This window comes from Corvus hawaiiensis, chromosome 6 (assembly GCF_020740725.1).
Source record: "Corvus hawaiiensis isolate bCorHaw1 chromosome 6, bCorHaw1.pri.cur, whole genome shotgun sequence".
NCBI lineage: Eukaryota > Metazoa > Chordata > Aves > Passeriformes > Corvidae > Corvus > Corvus hawaiiensis.
This window is the reverse complement of record NC_063218.1, coordinates 3183308-3202364: the sequence shown is the minus strand read 5'-3', so window position 1 is coordinate 3202364 and position 19057 is coordinate 3183308. Positions and strand designations below refer to the sequence as shown.

General features: G+C 45.1%; 1 long non-coding RNA gene across 1 annotated transcript in view; it reads left to right on the top strand.

Annotated features, from left to right (window-relative positions):
* LOC125327729 overlaps positions 1–18767 on the top strand; it is a 50058-nt gene extending 31291 nt beyond the window's left edge. The window contains exons 2-3 of the long non-coding RNA XR_007204352.1: positions 13055–13115; positions 14427–18767. This is a non-coding gene — a long non-coding RNA (uncharacterized LOC125327729). The remainder of the gene's footprint in view (positions 1–13054; positions 13116–14426) is intronic.
* The last annotated feature ends 290 nt before the right edge of the window (positions 18768–19057 follow it).

Genomic DNA, 19057 nt, shown 5'->3' with positions numbered 1-19057 from the left:
AGTGGGTCCCTTCCACCTCAGGATATTCTGTGATTCAGTGATTCTATGAAGATCAGAGTCCACTGTGCCAGCCATGGTCCATGTATATAGGAGGCAACCCTTGCCTTGGAGAACTCCTAGGCTGAAGAAGGAAACGGAGAGGAAGGAAGGATTCCTGTCTGGTTTAGAGGGCAGGGATAAAATTCCCAAAGTCACATGGTAGTTTCGTGGCCTCCATGCAACAGCACCAGAAGGAATGTTACCCCTTTGGGGATACCCTTTGGGTCTGAATCACAAACAGGGGTTTTGCAGATGCCATGATGTCATTCCAGAAGACAGAGAAGTGCATCATCTTTGAACAGGACTTTTCCAGCCAGGGATTCCCAGCACCATGTCCCGGTGGGCTGCAATCCCCCAGGCCTCTTCCTGCTGTAGCTACATATCCCCACCACAGAGAGTGAACTCCATCATTGCCAGCACAAGTTCTGCTTTTGCTCTATTGTTTTTCCCTGTTTTTCTAATACAGCTTTATAAAGGGTTTGATAGATGCGAGAGGGGGAAAATAAGTATTAGAGGAGGCTCGGCTCTTCCTTGGAATTGTCTTCCCAGTTCACCAAAGCCAGGGTGAGTGGAAAACTTCTGGCTTCCAGGATGCAAGCTGGAGCTGTGCAATACACTGTCCCTCTTTTACACTAGGATGCTGTAAAAAGGACATAAGGTGGGCGTAAACGACATTTCTGCCAAAATCAAGGCCCCTTTAGCCACTGCCAGGGGTGTAATGGGGCCTGTAATAAATGAGCATTAAGTTCTCCTTTAGAGAGGTGCACTGGAATTGCTGAAATGCTGCCAGTGTGATACAAACATCAGGAAATCCCATTTGTTCCATGTGGCCAAAACCCACAGAGAAGCTCCACGAAGCACTTCATTTTTTAGTATGGCTGTAAATAATGTAGAGAATAAATACTGAAGTCCAGAGAAAAACTTCACAGACACAGTCCTGAAAATAGGTTTTCACCCTCCTGTGGCTGATGCTGCTGCGCTTCAGGGTATGGATCTGAGGTTCTTCTGGATGGAAATGCACCTGTCAGTGGGCAGAAGGTCTAAAGTAGCTGTGGAGCATCTGCCAGCCAGGCGAGAGCTGTAAGCATTGAAAATGAATGTAGAGTTGCTGCTATTTGCAGAGTGGTTGCTCCTTTCAGGACACAGGGAACTGATATCGGAGCCTAGTTTGCAAACAGATACTTGGAGTAAGAGAAACAGCCTATTTCTAGATCCTGGGACACCAGGACAAAAAAATATAAAGGAGATAGAGAGTGATTTTCATATGGACATGTAGTGATAGAACAAGAGGGAATGGCTTTAAAGTAGAAGAGGAGAGATTTAGATGAGGTATTAGAAAAAAATTATTCCCTTTCAGGGTGGGGAGGCCCTGGCACAGGTTGCCCAGAGAAGCTGTGGCTGGCCCATCCCTGGAAGTGTCCAAGGCCAGGTTAGATGGGGCTTGGAGCAACCTGGGCTAGTGGAAAGTGTCCCTGCCCATGGCAGGGGGTTGGAACTGGGTGGTCGTCAAGGTCCCTTCCAACCCAAACCATTCCGAGAGTCTATGAAAATAGTGCAGGCAGTCAGCAATTACTCCTTTATTTACACATCTTCCTGTGGAGGAAAACAGTGTGAGGATTCCCAGGCTGGTCCGCGTGGAGCTGGAGGGAAGGGTGCCACTTGGTTATGCTGCAGGGAGAAGTTACTGATGTCACACTGCTTGTGCTGGGCACACCGTAAGGACCCGAGTGCTCCCAGCTCTTCCATCTGGCGAACTGGAACAGCGCAGTTGGTGTTCCTTGGGGATCACCTTCCAGTGGGATTTGGCACGTGGCCATGCGAGCTGTACCCGCAGAGGGGCCGGGCGGGTTGTCCAGCCTGTCTGCAGCAGGACCTGGCTGGTGGCTGGGATTCGTGTCGCAGGCCAGAAGGTGGCACTGCCGATACTGCGCTGGAGAGGTCCCACCGGCTCTGGCCAGAGCAGGGAATTTGGGGGAAATGCTGCAGAAACGAGGCACTATCAGGCGGGATACGGGGAAGGGTAGCAGGGTCTGAGAGAGCCTAAAGCAATCAGCGTGAATGGACAAGGCAGCAGCTTGGATATGAGTGGTGTGAGGGTACGGGAACATCCTGGTGCTTCATCTTCCACTGGCAAGATTTTAATCTTATTAATCACAGAATCAGACTGTGCAAAATTGTTGAAACTTGCAGATTATTGCAAACCCCCAAAGCGAATGAGCCTGGCAGGAGGTTTAAAAAGTGAGCATTGCAGAGGAGTGCTTGGCTTTGGCTGGACAATATGGAAAGCTGGGTTGTTTTCCTCTGAAAATGGGCAAAACTTTGCCTTCCCAGCCCTTCTCTGGCTGCCTTGGCAGTGCTGGGTGGGGAGAACTGCTCTTATCTCTTGCATTTCTCTCTGACGGCAAGTAAACACCCTTTTGTCAGTGAATGCTCATTAATGAGGGAGAAACTGAGGGGCTTTGGTTTAGCTAAAAACAAGAGACTGACGCTGGAAGGAAGGAGCAGGTGAACAGCTGGCTGTGAGCTCTTTTTTAACACAGGTTATACATATATATATATATATACACACACTCTGAGGTTATACACCCGGATTCTTCACCCTGAGACCCTGTGTATTTAGAAGACGATTTTGTGCCCTGCACTGAGGGAAGCCTCCTAAAGACAATTTGATTGGAAATTACTGTGGAAGGCCAGTGGGCAATTCATCATCCAAATGACTTATCCCTCCCCCAAAGTTTCTCTAAAGTTTCCTGTCAGAGCTCATGTGCCCTGAGGAAAAGCGCTTTTTCTTTCTTCATTCCTTCACTCCTCACTAGCTACTTGTGTGGGTGTCCTGGGGTCTCGGAGAAAGTGGTGCCGTGCCTGGATTTGTCTCAGCTTAACTCCACTCTGATTTCATCCAGACCAGTGTGAACCTGGAGTCACTTATTAAAGTCAAAGGTGCCCACCCGTGGACAGGCTTACTGGGCACATCAGGTGGGAGCTTTACCTTCTCCAGAGCATCTCCCAGCTGCTCCCCCTCCACCGTCATGTGGAGATGCTTAAATAGGTGACAGGAGAATGAGGATCTCCAGGTCCTAAAGCTGTCAATCCTTGTGAACAGTCACCCTGGCCAGGATTTGTGCCTGGGTATGGTGCCCAGCTCAGGAGAAGAGCAGAGCCTTCGGAGCTTGCAGCCCTGTGGGGCCAGCTGGATTAAATCACGGAGTGTGACAGGTTTTCTTTCTGCTGTCCTGCTGTGGGTAGGAGCTGCCAGCAAAGGGACAGTAATGAGCAGGTGGACAGAAGAGACTTATGAACTGGGAAGATGCACAAGAGCTGAGAAAAGATATCAAGATCAGTGTTTTGTCCCAGGAGCACCAGCCCTTTACCTGGAAGAGAGTGTGAGGGGGTAATAACTTGGTCTCTGTGCTCTGCTCTTCATTTGAACATGTAAGAAATGGCTTCGCTGCAGAGGGCCAAGCTCCCAGACAGATGCAAGAGGCTTGTGCAGGGGAGGTAAGTCCTGCTGCATCCTACCCTACTCCCTCTTCCCCTCTGTGGGCAGACAGGGTGGCTCGCAGTGTGACCAAGCGTAAATGATGCGGCTCTTGGAATTGGCAGGGAGGGAATTCGATTTTTTTTTTTTGGTCAGGATTGCACTTGCAGTTTACAGCAGGCTGGTTTCTGCTGAAAGGCAGATGTGACTTTGCTGTGCTGTGGAGCCAGCCCCCAATCCTCCTCTGTGAGCCCTGGTGGAGTCCTGAGGCGGAAAAGCTGAGTGCAGCTCCGAAGGGCACACGTTTCCTGTCTCTTCCTCCTGGCAGGTTTTGTCTGCAGACACTGGCTTGAGTACCCCATAATTACATTTTCGCATTTTTTAATATAGTAACACATGGCTGGGCTTGTGGTAGGGAGCCAAGTGATGTCTTTGGGCTGTGAGGACTATAAATAACCAAAGGGATCATTTTATTTGGTTATGGAAGGAAGAAGGTCTTTCTTCAGCAGTTGCTGTACAAACACAGCTTTGGAGCAAATAAAGAAGGGTTCTTTTTTTTTCTATATGTTAGGGAGATATCCATGGATTCAGCAGAATGCCTCAAAAGTGAAAAATCTTTTGAGTTACATTTCTTTACACAAGGCCTTCACACACTGTCAAGCTGCCCAAATTATAGCTTTGTTTTCATTTTAGTTGTGGCAATTATTGTGCTTTTGTTAAAAATACCATTCTGTGTCTATTCTAAGCTCTCACTAGCAAGGACTGTCTTAAAATAAATGTATGTGCAGTGCCAGGCACAACAGATCTCATCTGTGCCCAAGACCTTGGGGCACAGCTGCCATGTATACAGCAAACAGCTGGTTTGTGTGACAAGATGCAACTTTTCAAGTCTAGATCTTGGCACTATGAATCTTGAAATCCATGATTCCTCCTTTTTTCTCCACACTGTGCTCCTTGGCACTCCTGTGCAGGCCGTATCTGATTGCACTGTGCTGTCAAACAACTTCGTCGCTTCGTCCCCAGCACATCTTTCCCTCACTGTAGTGATGCCCCCTGGATCTGTACCCTGATTCCCACACCCAGGCAGCCCCTGGATCTGTACCCTGATTCCCACACCCAGGCAGCCCCTGGATCTGTGTGTTGCTCTGACCAGAAGTGCTGAGCAGCAGACAGGAGCAAGGCTGTGGTGCTGCCCTGCCTCCAAGGGAATTCCTCGCGGCAGCAGCCTGAATCTTCAGCATTTCTTCACTGGGTGGGTGGCCTTGTGTCACCCAGTGCTGGGATGCACCCTGCTCTGAGCCCAGGAGCACCACGTCATGGCAGGAGCAGCCATCCACCCCCACCACATGGCTCATGGATAATTTAATGTGGAATCCCAGAATGGTTTGGGTTGGAAGGGACCTTGAAGTCCAGCTTATTCCAACATCCTGCCATGGGCAGGGACACCTTCCACTATCCCAGGTTGCTCCAAGCCCCGTCCAACCTGGCTTTGGACACTTGCAGGGATGGGCCAGCCACAGCTTCTCTGGGCACCCTGTGCCAGGGCTTCTCCACCCTCACAGGGAAGGATTCCTTCCCAATATCCCATCTAACCCTGCCCTCTGGTAGTGGGAAGGCATTCCCCCTCGTCCTGTCACTCTAGGCCCCTGTCCCAAGTCCCTCTCCAGCTCTCTTGGAGCCCCTGGTACACAACAGATGTTCAGATTCCTCTAACTTGTGGAGTTTGCTTTTAGTGTGAACAACTACACACGAAGCTTGGGGCAGGAACATTTCAGCCTGCTGTGTATTGCTTTAGTTCTGCACAGAATAAGGCTCCCATGTCCCAGTGTCAAGTGCTGGATCTGCCATAAAAAGTTTGCAGAACTTGAACACAAGCTTCTCCTAACAGAAAAGAGATGCTTGGCGGGGTTACAAACACGTCTTGTGCATCTGCAGAGGTCACACATCAGAGAGACCTTTCTGTGCACCACAGACCAGGATGCCTGGTGCATCTACATATTTGTTAATATGTGTGACAAAAACACAGCCAGATAAAATGGGGACATTTCTACCCCCTTTTTGTAGATACAAAATGTGATCAAAGTGTAGTCCAACACCCCAAAGGGGTGAGGAGTACTGACCACAGCCTTTCTTGTTTCCTTTTGGGGAAACACACACAATCCTGCACACAATCCAACTTTGAGCACAGACGAGTGCCAGACCAGAAGGTTCCATTCCTGGTTGTGTGTGAGCTGCTACATTTCCGGAGGGAAGGCGCTGTTCCTACAATCGCGTCGGTACAAAGAGGCCACAGTTCCATGATTGCCCTCAATTAGTGGCACTGCCAGATCATTCCTAATATTTTTTTTCGCTGGGCACAGCAGTGCAATGGATCTGACAGTGTGTATGTTTGGATGGGGTGCATTGACAGCAGTGGTGTCTATCAAGAGGAACAACAACTCCAGATTAAATAGCAGGGCGCTCTCTCTGTCACGATGGGGCAGTTTCAGGGAAAAAGCTCCCATTGTTTCCTCGGCCATATCGCCGGGGCCGACACAAGGCCCTCTTGATTAAACGAACTGGCAGCAGAACAGCAAGTTCTTGTTAACCATACATGCCAAAAGGCCCTAACACAAACAATCCCCATTATAAATTAGGCCTTTTACAAACAATATTTCAAGAAACTACTTGTCCGTTTTCCATGCCATTATGCATTTTTAGGATGATTACATGTTTCTGCTGGATAATGGCCTTTTGCCAAGGGCAAAATGGAGTTTCAATAGGATTCATTATGAAGTGAAAAGTTTTTCTATTCCCTACCTCCTGGAAGGAAAAAGCCACTCACAGATAAAGCTCGTGATATAATTACGTTGCTTTAGATAACCAGCGATGTTGCTTCCCAAATGACAAGTACTTGTTTTTATCCTTCCTTAATCTCACAGGCCCCTTGTAGTCTTTTAATAGGAAGTGGTGGCAGCTGTGAAGGCCACTTGATCATTTGGGTCCGAGCAGAGTGCGAGGCTGCCCAGCTGATAAAAGCCAGGACAGCTCCAGCTATCAGGACAGCTATTAGAGGAGGAAGTGCTGTCTGCGAGGACGGGCCATGCCAGGCAGCTCTTCAATGCACTGCTAAATAATTACGTTCCATTATAAACCTTTCCCTTCCCGCTGTTCATTTTACAGAGCTGATCTCTCCTGGAATTAAGACATGTTTTTCATATCTTCAAGGGAACATGACATGCTGAGCTGTGGGGCTGGGGATGTCAGGGTTTGATCCTGCAAAGGGCTGGATGACCACTGTAGGAGCCAAACCCTTGGATCCTGGTGCTGTGCACTGGAGTTCAGCAGTGCTCAGTGTAACAGAGGAGTTACACAGCAGCTTTGTGACTGGGATCCTAACAAAGGCAGAGGTTGCCTTGGGGATTGGAAGAAAATAAGGGGGAGTCTTGTAGTTCAAACCCTGATGTGGGTGTCAGGAAACCTGGCTCAGTTTCCAGTCCTCCTTCAGAGTCCTTGATTTTGATCAGTTGCTCACTGCCCTCATTTTGCATTTGTTACATGTGAATGGAAATCATTTCTCCTTTCAGCCAACTCTTAGGATTACAGGATCTGAAAATAAAGACTGTGTCATCTGTACAGAATATCAAGATCAACAGGCTTTTGCCTGTCTTAGCTGAGATTTTGAGATGTTACTGTACCAGATCCCATTTCTCTGATTTATGTCTCATGTGACCACTTTTGTTTGTAAAGATGCCCATCATTCCCCATTATATGCTTCCCTCATCATTACGGCAGGAATTTAACCATGAGGGCAAACAAATAACTTGGTGGCTGAGAGAACAAAAGCCCCAATTAATGAAAATTCATTTTCAAGTGGCAAAAGCCATTCATTATACCCATATAGCAATTATTATCAAGTTAGTGAATCCAGGATTTCATTACTACTATTAAGAAGACAAGCCTTTTATGCTGTTATAGTCTGAGGTCTTCAGGAACACTAATTAGGGCTTTTCAACCCTGGAAGGAAGGAGGATCAGCTCATGTTCACTGGGAAGGGAGTAGGGAGGTGAGTCTCTTGTCTGTGTGACAGTGAGGAGTCTGTGATGACATCTGAGTTAGATGAGGTGAAGGTGAGCTGAGGCCACCTCACCCTAATTCTGCTTCCCCAGCTGCGAGGAGCCAGCAGAGCTGAGAGGAGGAGTAACCTGGGGGAAGGAATGTACTATCCAAACTGAAGGAAGGTGTGGGAGTTTGAGTGAGACGTGGAGGAGCAGGAAAAAAAAGAAGGTGATCCTGGGATTTAGACAGTGAGCTGCGCCTTTCATGCTGCCACAGTGGTCTTGTATGAGGTGAGATGCTTTTATTGTCCTTATGTTTTTCTGTTTCTGGGTACTGAGCTTCATCTGATTGCTTCTGAGCTGAATACTCCAACCTGTGTACATGAACAATTATGTAAAACACAAAGTACTTTTCAATATCGTGCTCTGTACATGCAGTATTTTTTGACTTGTGGTGATGTCATCCTCTCCTTTCCCTGCTCAAGAGAGCATTCCATCTGCTTACACCACAGAGGAAACAGAGCCACAAAAAATTCGTGTGGAATTAGGGTGATGGGTCAGGGAGAATAGAGTTTATGAGAGTTTGACAGATGGTTGTATCATGGGCATATAAGAACATACACAACCTAATTCCCATGCTTTGTGTATTACACTATAAAATAGAACAGGTGGTTATGGACTGTTCACACAGGCAGGGGATTTGAAATATACTTGTGGGAAGTTAGTTTTTAGGGGCTTTTTAATGATATAGGTGTATTTTATATAATATGTATGTTATATAAAAAAAACCCCAAAACCAAAAATGAGGGAGAGAAACTTTTTGTACTGGCAAGGTCTAATACATAGTAGTGACAGGACAAGAGGCAATTATTTTAAACTGAAAGACAGGGGGTTTAGATTAGATATTGGTAAGAAATTCCTTCCTGTGAGGGGAGGTGAGGCCCTGGCACAGGTTGCCCAGAGAAGCTGTGGCTGCCCCTGAATCCCTGGAAGTGTCCAAGGCCAGGTTGGACAGGGCCTGGAGCAACCTGGGGTAGTGGAAGGTGTCCCTATCCATGGGAGGGGGTTGGAACAAGATGGGCTTTAAGGTCCTTTCTAACCCAAACCATTCCATGATTCTGTACAAATGTGTGTATATTAACAAGATATGTTTTTCTTTTGGAAAATAACAGAGATAAAAACATATATATGTATAAAGTAATGCATGCCTGGTGAGCTGGGCCTCGGACTATGAAATTTAGTTCTCCCATGCTGCAGACCGACTGAGTGCAAACAGGCATTGCCAGCTCCTGCTGCCTCTTGTAGGTAAGACTGAAACACCAAGTGATAGCAGGTCACAGTCAGGGACCTACAAATTGCCAAGGTGTGCCAGGAGAGACTCACTCAGTGAGGGTGTCACCTGTGTAAGTGTTATCACAGCCTTGTGCAGCCAATTCACATAATCCTGCTCCTGGATTTATCAAACTCCACCTGAAAGTGCCCGAGTGATGGGAAAAGGAGTCTGCAGGCCTGACACTGCTGGCCTGACAGGTCACACCCTGATAAAAGCAGCTGTGTACTCCCCAAAAGGCTGTTAAATGCATTAGTCATTAGGTATTTAATTACCTCTTTTCACCTGGACTGAGCTGACCTCTAATGACCAATATTTGTGCTCACAACAGCAGGGATGAATTGAAACAGGCCCTGAGAAAGTCTAAGGACAAGCGATTTCTTGCCTAAGGTCATGCAGGAAGGCTGCGGCAGAAACCCCAGCCATAAACCCAAAGTCATTCCTGGCTGCTGGAGTCACACTGCAGTGGCCGTGCTCCCGTACCAGGCTGCGTTCACGGGGACAAGTGAAAGGGAGGAAATCCTTTCACAGGCCTAGGAACTGGGAGCTCCATCCCCTGCCCCTGGAGATGGTGGAAAGACTCATTTTCTTCTGTGAACTTGGCGTGGAGCTGCTGCGAGGCTCTCCCGCAGAGCACGTGGGGAAAATGCAGGCTGGAAAATACCCTGAGCTAATGGAAAGAAGGAGAGGGGAGAAGTGCTACTGCCTGGGTGGAGAACAGCCCTTTCTGATCATCTAACAGCTGCCTCTGGGCCATCACAGCTACACAGTCCTGATACACAACAAAGGGATCCACATGGAAACCCCAACTCAGAACTTGTGTGTGGAGACCCTTTCAGCATGGGAAAAATGAAGAATGTCCAAGAGGACATTCCAGAAATTTAAGTATATAGCTGCTACTAAACTGAAAAGACCAGGTTACTCTCTCCTCATTAGTTGCTTGAGCCAGATGGCAGAAAGAAGGATATTATTAAGAAAAATAAGCTTTATTAGGGAAGGGGCAAGAAAACCTGAATAGAAAACAGATTGCTTCAAGGCACTTGAATTCTCTGCCCATTTTTGCTGTCAAAATCAGCTAAGGTTTTGTTGACAAACTAAGAAAAGCTTAGGAAACCAAACAAAAAATAAACCCTGATAACCAGCAAGCTCCCCAAAGACCCTGTGCGCCTCAGGAAGGGGAATTCCAGTGAAAATCACCGCATTTCCAAACTGTTGGTTAGTGTTAATCTTCTGGAGCTGTTTTTAAACAAGGTCTGCGGCAGCTTATGTAGCCAGCTGAGCAGATGATGTGAATAAAAGAAATGAGCCACAGATCAAAAAAAAGTCTACAGGGTTTGACTTTTAATTTTACCTCACCGTCTTTCACCCAGATGTGGTTGTGGGTAGGTATCAGCCAAGAAATTGCAGGTGGCATGGTTATCTTGCTATTTACTGAACGATGATGCTGCTACCAGCTATTCAATAATAGGAAATGACTAATGATGTGGTGGAAATTATGAACCAGGATTAATAAAACTTGAAAAGGAACAGTCTGGTCTGTTTGATCCTCTGAAGAGGAAGTCTGTCTGTGTACAAGTCTTTTCCCTGAGGTGGTGTTCTTATTAGTCTGATCTGAGTATGGAGCAAAGGGAACTGAGTTTGGAAGTGGCTTAAAGAGAAGACAGTAAAAGAGGACATGAAGTATTGTTGAAAAACATCCCTGGGTGACAGGCTCCTTTCTAATGCTGCCTTGCAGGAGGGTGGGGGCAAGTCACAGGAAGGCAGCTCCAGTCTGCGCGTCGCTCGCAAGTGAAAAGGAATTTCTTGGAGAGCTGCATTTGACTCGGGTCCGATTTTGCTGTTCCCTCTCCTGCCAAATCCTCCTTGAGTCATTTTGCTTGATGAGGGACTACAGTCCCAGGCTAATTCCAGTGCTGTGAGCAGTCTGGTGAACAGGAGGTGCCACTTGCCAAGTGCCGTGGCAGTGCCATGAGTAATTTCTTGGTGGAGAGCTGGAGGGCTTTCAGAGGGCTGGTACAGGTGCTGTGATTTGAAAGCAAAAAGGTGCTCTTAAAAATCAGGCCCAGGAAAGAGAAGTGGAGTAGATTCCTGAACTGATCCTAATGGAAGAAGTTTTGGGATATATATCCTAGAATGAGTGCATAGGTCTTGGAGAACTTGAGTTTTTCTGAGTAAAACCACCACCAGCTGAGATGGCACCAAGATGAAAATATGTTTGATGTGGCAAGACTGGCGTCTAGGGCATGTGGTGGGCTCCAGGTTGTTACCACGGGGGTGGGGAAATCGGCCTCCCCTAAGTTCCCTTCCATTTCCAAGAGAAGAGACTCGGGGTTTCTTATTTTCAAGGCAGGTTTTCTATTTCTTAGGTTCCTTGATGTATCAAATTCCCATGACTGCTTTGGTGAGCCACTGATCTCTTCTGCTCTTCTTGAGGCAGGTCAAAGTTGTAGCTACAGTGAAGTTCACTCAGTAGGGAACTGAGTAATGATACTGAGTGGCCTGTAATGTTGGATAATGTGTGAAGGAAATGTCCCAGAATAGAAGATGCTGTGTCATTGGCTGAGATTGCAGAAATGTGAGTTCAGTAGGGTCCTGTCAGGTCCAATATTTCCACCAAAAATGCTGCCAGTATTTGACAATCTTGAATATTTGTGTCCAGCACTAGTGCCTTGCTTTAGGCCTTCTTGGCTTTGCCACTGTTTGAACCTCTCATGCTCTCAGGCACATGGTGGGAATCTTTGGTTGTCCCGTGCAGGCCCAGGAGCTGAGCTCCATAATCCTTGCAGGTCCCTTCCAGCTCAGCATATTCTGTCATTCTATGATAGTCTTCGAGTTCACCAAATTTATTAAGTTCCTGTCAATCTTTTGGATCCACTCTAGTTGCAGTTAAAGCTTCAGAGTGTCTGGCTCCAGCCTCATCTGGTCCATCAATCCAGATGGAGCTGTCAGCATGTGGTGTTTGCAGCTCAGGCCTTACAGAGGAACAAACATTTGGTTTCATTTCAGTCAGTGAGGACGAGTCACCCCTCAGATTTTGGTGTTCAGAGTTTGCTGCTCAGGCCAATGGACAGTCAGTAACTGGTGTGTGAGTTGGAGCCCCAGAGACGGTACTGGGGTAGTTTGTGAGAGGCTCTATTCCTCTCCTCTCTCATTTCTTCTGTTGTCTCTGGTTCTTTCCCCTTTGCCAGCTTTCTTTTTCTCACTCCTCCTCTGGCTTCCTCTTAGTCTTTCAAATAATTTATGTTTTAAAGTGAAACTCAGCTATGCAACTGGTTTTATATTTATAAATTGTATTGGGCTGACCCTCTCCTTACCTCAGAGCTGGTATTTTTAAAAGCCCCGTTATTTCCCACTGTTTCGGAAGGTTAAAAGTCCAATCTCATTACAAATGCCGTGCATATGTTGTTGTTTAGTGTTATATCAGTGCATTACCTCAAACTGCACAGCCAATCCTAACCCTGGTGAACTGTGTCTCACGTCATCACACGGGTGGGATGGAGGCACTGATGGTCTTTAAAGACATTAAATCCTTCTCCCTGCTTTGTAATATCTCAGGATCTTCCTTTTGTCCTTTTGGTAGCATCAAGCATTTTCCTTCTCTGCTTGGGCAATACAAAGAAACAATCAGGACTTGAAATCCCATAATCAGCTTTGATCATGCTGCTTTGGGGAAAGCAAGGGCAGATGACTTTGCCTTGGTGGAATGTTCCTCCCTGTGAATGCTTTTGAAATTCTTTTTCCTATTATTTCCCTCTTGATTTAAAACCAACCTACTAGATTTTTGTTACTGTTGTCTTATTCTTAAGTTGTGGCTCTTTTTATTAGTTCTTTTTGCCTAAGGGTTTTCTTGACACCAAGTTCTTTATCTGCTATGGTGAACAGAAACCTGCCTAATGCTTGATCAAATTAAATTTGCGGTGTCACCTGCACCTTCTTCTTATTTTTGAGTTCTCAATACGGAACCTTTAGTATCAAAAGTCTTTGCTTGTGTTTGGAATGGACAAGGTTCTGTCATGGTTAAGTAACAATTGTATGAAGGCCAGCATATTCAGAATATCCTATAACTGGCCCCCAGAAATCCTTGATTGTAGGGAGCATATTGTGACTTAGTTTAAGCCAGGAGGAATGAATGCAATGCCCTGACCCATTGCTGTTGATATTTGTCTACAGGAGATTCAAGCCCAAAAATGTCCACATTGAGTGAATATTACCCCAAAATGTAGTGATGAAGGTGAGTCTCTCACATACACCCTTCGCACCAATTTTGTCTGTGGTAATAATACCTTTGTGTTTCTGCTTCACCCGAAAAAGCAGCCTCAGCTCAGCAGTGGTTCCCTTTCTTTGTTCCCTCAGAAAGTGCCCACTCTCTGCAGAAACAGATGCTCAAGCGATTTGTTTTTCTTCTTTTTGCCCTAAGCTAGATGAATATAATGTTCTCTGGAGTTGTAAAAGACTGTTTTTGTGTCTCACAGTCACGTTTCAGTATCAGCAAATATTTTAGATATGAGTTAAGAGAGGTACCCCACTGACAGAAGAAGGCTGGCGGAGCTTGTAGTATCACATCGTAAATTCCCTCTTCTGCTATGAAAATGTAATAAAATATGTGGCATGGCAGATTTACAATGACAATGCTGCTGCTGTGTTAAGGCAACTATTTTATCCCTTTGTTTTAAACCGCAGTTTTTACTGTACTACACACAATGAGCCTTTCCTCTGTGCAACAATGCCTACAAGCCCCACATTAAGTCAAATATGATCTCATGGCAACTCTTCACCAACTCGTTACACCATTATCTCTGTGCTGCTAATAAATTGTAGGAGGGAAAGTTTATATGCAAATGTTTTATTTCAGCTGTAGTTATACTTGGCTTATTGTGAGCCTGGTAGTGCCCCCACCCACTGACATCATCCTTTGAAAAGTTCTGTTCAATAGCTTTTTTACAGCCTTAGTGCAAAGTTATATTGCCAAGCCTGACCACACACATGTGGTGGGCTTCCCAGCTACCTGTGGCCTGACCCTGGAGGTGATGCAGGTGGGCAGGGTCCTGCTTGCCAGGGCACCTGTAGTAACTCAGGTGGGGTTTTGCTTCTCGCTGCCTTTTCTTGGTTTTGGGTTCTGGCCTCAAAATGGCCAGTTGTGATTGCAACCTTTTATTAATCAAATTTGAGGTTCCTTCCATCCCCTGCTGTTAGGTTGTCATTGAGATGCATGGAAATTAACTTTCTTTTAAAATTTCCGACTCTTGTCAAGATAATAAAATGCATTTCCTTTATTTCCTTTTAAGGAAATTGCCTAACTATTAAGGAGATAACCAACAATTTTTATGATTAACTTTAATCTTCTTATATGTGTTTATGTGAATGCCTCAGTACAATGGCAAGGATAAAATTTAGGAGGTTTATGCCTCCCTGCTTCCCAAAAACACAGGGCAATAAGCTGATCTCGTGGCTCTTGCTTTTACTGTTGTCTCTAGGTATTTTTGTTTCATTGTCCAAATTGTACTTATAAAATTGTACAACTGCTTCCTCTCTGTGTTTGCAGCTCTGATAGGCTGTACTGGGAACATCCAGATAACTCCCAAAGACTAGAAGATTGCTAAAGCCAAGCAAACCTTATCTTACTGCTTTTCTACTCTGTCAATGGGAAGGCTGATGACTGAAAGAACAGGAAAGGAGTCTGCAGGTACTAACCTCAGAGGCTGTGATCATGGTAGTCCTTAAATAAAGAACATGCTGAGTATTCATGAGAAGAGAACAGGGGAGGAAGCAGCAGCTGGAAGAGCGAATAAAAATTAGCTACACAGATTGGCATTTTCAAAATTTCTTATCAGATTAGAAATATGTGTTGACAGACTTGTGATTGTTCATCATTCATACCTATTTGGGAACCTCACCACAAGGGCTGAAGGGGATCAGCTTGGATAGGTGGAAGAACAACATAAAACCTGACATTCACTTGCCTGGTAAGGAGAACTTTCCACCCAGGAGCACAGACTTTCCTCAGTGGTTGCAGCATTTGCTGTGTCACTGAACCCATCTGCTGCACAACTGTCAGGATCGTGGCACTTCAAACACACAGGGGCAGAAATACCAGTCCTTTGACATGTACTTACTCAGCAGATGGAAAGTCACAGAACCAAAAGACATCAGGAACCAGAAGCCCTGGGTCTGGAGAATACAAAACTATTGCAACTACAAATGCTTCTGAATCTTAGCTGGTTTCTTCCTACTACTTAAGAGACCAATGGAAAGAAGTAGCTACAGCAATGTGTTCAAAGGTCAGGAAAAGCCTGGCTCTATGTTTGAAGCAATTCATAGAAGAACAGCAATGAAAATCAAAGGAAGAAGTGAAATGGTTTCCACTTTTACTCCAGGTCACCAGGAGAGGCTCAACCAAGCAGTGATTTAACATTAACGCGTATCAGCGCATATGGACGATTCCAATCAAGCCAGGAACTGTTTTTTCTATGGCCATAAGGAAAGTTAACTATTGTAACCCAAGTCATCTGACATTTTTTTACCAAGGAGCAGAATTTCCTTTCTTCTTCTGGAGAAGTTTTCGTTTTGCAAGGGAGTGTGTTTACGATAGATTCCCACATCAGAAATGGTGACATCAGTGATTCCTTTTGCAATTTCCCATCAGTACCCTGGGGACAGGGCTGGCCTTCCTTTGGCAGTGTGTGCTGAAATCTGGGGACAGCAGGTGCAGTAACACACCAAGTGCAAGTGCTTTCACCAGGCTTTAAAGTCAGGGAAAGGAAAGGAGTTACCTCAATGCACAGCCTGTTCCAGGGTCTGCATGGCCTTAATTTCATGAAGCTCAGTGACAATGTTGTAGTCCAGCAGTGACAGAAAGCAAGGAGTCTGTTGCAATAGCCATTGTAATGGAAGGAATCTTCATATTCAATCCCAAACTAAGCAGAAACTAAGGTATTTTTAAGTGTGCAGCCTGCAAGTCATTCCTGTGGTTGCAAAGAGAAGATGTGTGGATTCACTGGCTGGGTGCAAATTCTCTCATCCCCCACTCCTTAGTGCTCCTTCTTTCTTTTCAGGTCCTGGGGACAAGCTGGGGCTGCCAGATTAACCCCTTCCCAGACTTTGGGCTCTGCAGCCCCAGGAGGTCTAATCCTCATCCTTTCTCTCCCTTGAGGCAGGAGATGGAAAGAATCCGTGTTGTTCCACGATCTGCATGTGTTTGCAGTGCTGGAAGATCTGTGTAACTCCCTATGCTGGTGAACCTGCTACAGGTGGCCTGGGCACGTGGGCTGTCTGTAGTTTAATTTCTAAGGGTATGAGTTGTCTGGCAAGTGAAAAATTGGCTTTTCACTAAGTTACACTAAATATTACTCTTATCTTCTTTTTCTTTTTCTTTCCTGCATGTGCGGGGGATGTCCCTGTCAGGATAAGACACACTTCACATGATGCCTGGAGATTTAAAAACACCGTGAAGAGAGATTGGGCTTTCTTAGGATTTAATGAACAACTTGTTGAGGTCATTTGGCTCTCCATGATTTAGCAAACTGATAAGTGATTAAGGATAATTTTCCAGTTAGCTTGCTGCTACTCTTTAAAGTGTCTGATGAACATCAGCAGTTGAGCTGATTGATAACTAATCATCTAGTTTGGCACTGCTAATTGCTTGTTTAGCCATCAAGCTCCCTGTTTGTTAGATTTTCAGGTGGCCATCAGAAACAGCTTTCTGATCACTCGGTCATGACTTAGATGTAGTGAGATCAATCAGCTGTTAATGAAGTATTTTCAAACCCAATCTGTAGAAAGTCATTTACATTCCCAAGCAAGGACTAGAATTTCAGTGAGCTTTAGACTATTATATGACTTTCCCATGGAGACACCCCTCACCAGAGGGGCTTTAAAGGTTTGTTACCAAGATGATTGGAGCTAATCCTGCTGAGGTTGCCCGGGTGGAAAGCATGTGTGTGTATTTCAGTATCCCCACATACCATGTGTTTCTCTTCTGTGCAGTCAGGAAGCAGATTTGTCCTCCTGCCATGTATATTCATCAGGTGTTATCTGACCTCGGGTCCTACTTAAGGAAACATCTAACTGAAGTTGATGGAAGACTTGCCCAAGTAATGACATCATTAACAGGACTTGTGATAAAAGTGGAGTGTCACCCACAGTGATTGCACGGAGCATTGTATGATAGCTGGGATGTCTGTAAAATCTGTACAAAATTAACTACAGCTGCACAATAGGTGATTAAACTAGTTTTCTCATGCTGTAACTCAGCCCTCTTTAATACTAATTTAAGAATTCTTTCTTTTATAGGACTGTAATATGCATGAGCCCATTCCTTTCCACCCTCCCTATTACTCTACAGCAATGCCTTATTTAATACCCTGCTCTTATTTTTATTGCTTCTAGCAGTCAATCTCCTCTCCTCGGCCTCTGTCCTGGGTAGCTTAGCCAAGAAATGGGGAACTTCTTGGTGGGGAAAGTGATGGAAAAGGAACAGAACCACTCCAGACTTGTTGAACTAGTCCCACAGCAGAAGTAGCTTTCCCAGAGAAAGATTGGCACAGGCAGTTTCCCTTCTGTATGATTTTTCTTCGCACCTCTTAACCTGCTTATGTGGAGTCCATGTAGAACAGGATTATGTCACTTCTTTAGTCTCCTCAGGGCCTTTTGTGGGATAAGAGGAAATTCCTACCAAGGCTTTGTGATGCTGGTCTGTAACTTTTGCAAAACCTGGGAAATTTGAGGGATGAGGTCAAGTGCCCTTTGATCTGGTAACCCCTTCAGAAGCTCTCCCTGAAGGAGAGGAGAAATTGTTAGATCTACTTTAGGTAAAATCCTGATGTAGTTCATCTCAAGTGAACTGGCCATGCTGGATGAGAGCTCAGGATCTGTTTCTTATAGAGTGAGAAATGTCCTATAAAAAGGGACCATAAACAAAGCAAGTTTTCAAAGAAATTGGATGCAGTGCATCAACATTGCCAGTGCTTAACATCAAAAGCTCATGAATTTGTCACCACAAGAACAAAACCAGAGCATTTTGGGTTCTCTTCCCATCAGTGAATAGTCTGAGGTCCCTGGGAGTGGTTCTCAATTGTGATCTGAGGAATACGAGCTGGAGAATTTCACTGTGTGATTCCTGAGTCGAGCTCAAAAGCCCTGCAGACCACCTACTGCCTAACAGGACCATTTCATTCAAGATGTTATTCCACCTTGAATTAAAGACTTCAAATTAGAAAGATCTTAATATATCCCAAAGTTAATTGATGCATTGGTTGACTGTAGGCAGGTACTCAAAGGTAAAATCTACTTTTTGCTTTTTAACCTTTGGGATTAATCTTTTAAGATTTTCTTCATGACTGTAAGGATTAGAGACCTCTTTTAATTTTTAATGAGCTTGAAATTTTTATATAATAACAAGCTGGTGGGACATGAGACTTTGAACAACATATTTAATAATAGAAGACAGCAGTAAAATGGTTGGAACGGTGGATACGGCCGGGTTACCTCATCTTTCCAGGAGCAGAAGGTAATAAGTGAGTTATATTGTTTTTACTAGCAAATGACTGAAGATATTTTTCTGGAAAATAAATTCAGCCCCATCAAAGAGACTCCTATCTAGTGAAATGAAACAGATTTAAAATAGATTTATCCATTAAAACATTGAGCTAAGCTTCCCTTGGTCCCTACTGAGCAGAAGACGCCTGTCCCATCCACCTCTAATCTGAGAAGCTCATCGTGTCTCCCAGACCTATTTGCAGCGAGACACTTGTGGGAGATGAAACCTTGGCATGGGAGGTTGCTTGTCTCCGAGGGCTGTTGGAAGAGGAGCAGAATTCCTTGTCTGCCTCAATCCACCCACGCAAACAGGAAGGAGGCCGTGCCAGATGATAAGTCCAACTTACCATCCAGAGTAAGTAGATGCCAGAGAGGATTGTTTTCATTTCCATGGGATTTCTAATTAAGGGACATGCTTTAACTGTGTTTTCAATGGCTGAACATCCAAATGAGTTTGATATGAGCAATTTGTCTGGAAGGATAGATAAATTCATACCAAAGCTAAAGGATTTTCCGTTTAAAATGGGTACACATCCTTAGCTGCGAATCGGATCAAACATTCCTGTAACTAAAGAATCCCCTTTATGTAACAACTGCTTCTTAACCTTCATTCTTTGCACTTTTAATGATCAAAGTCTC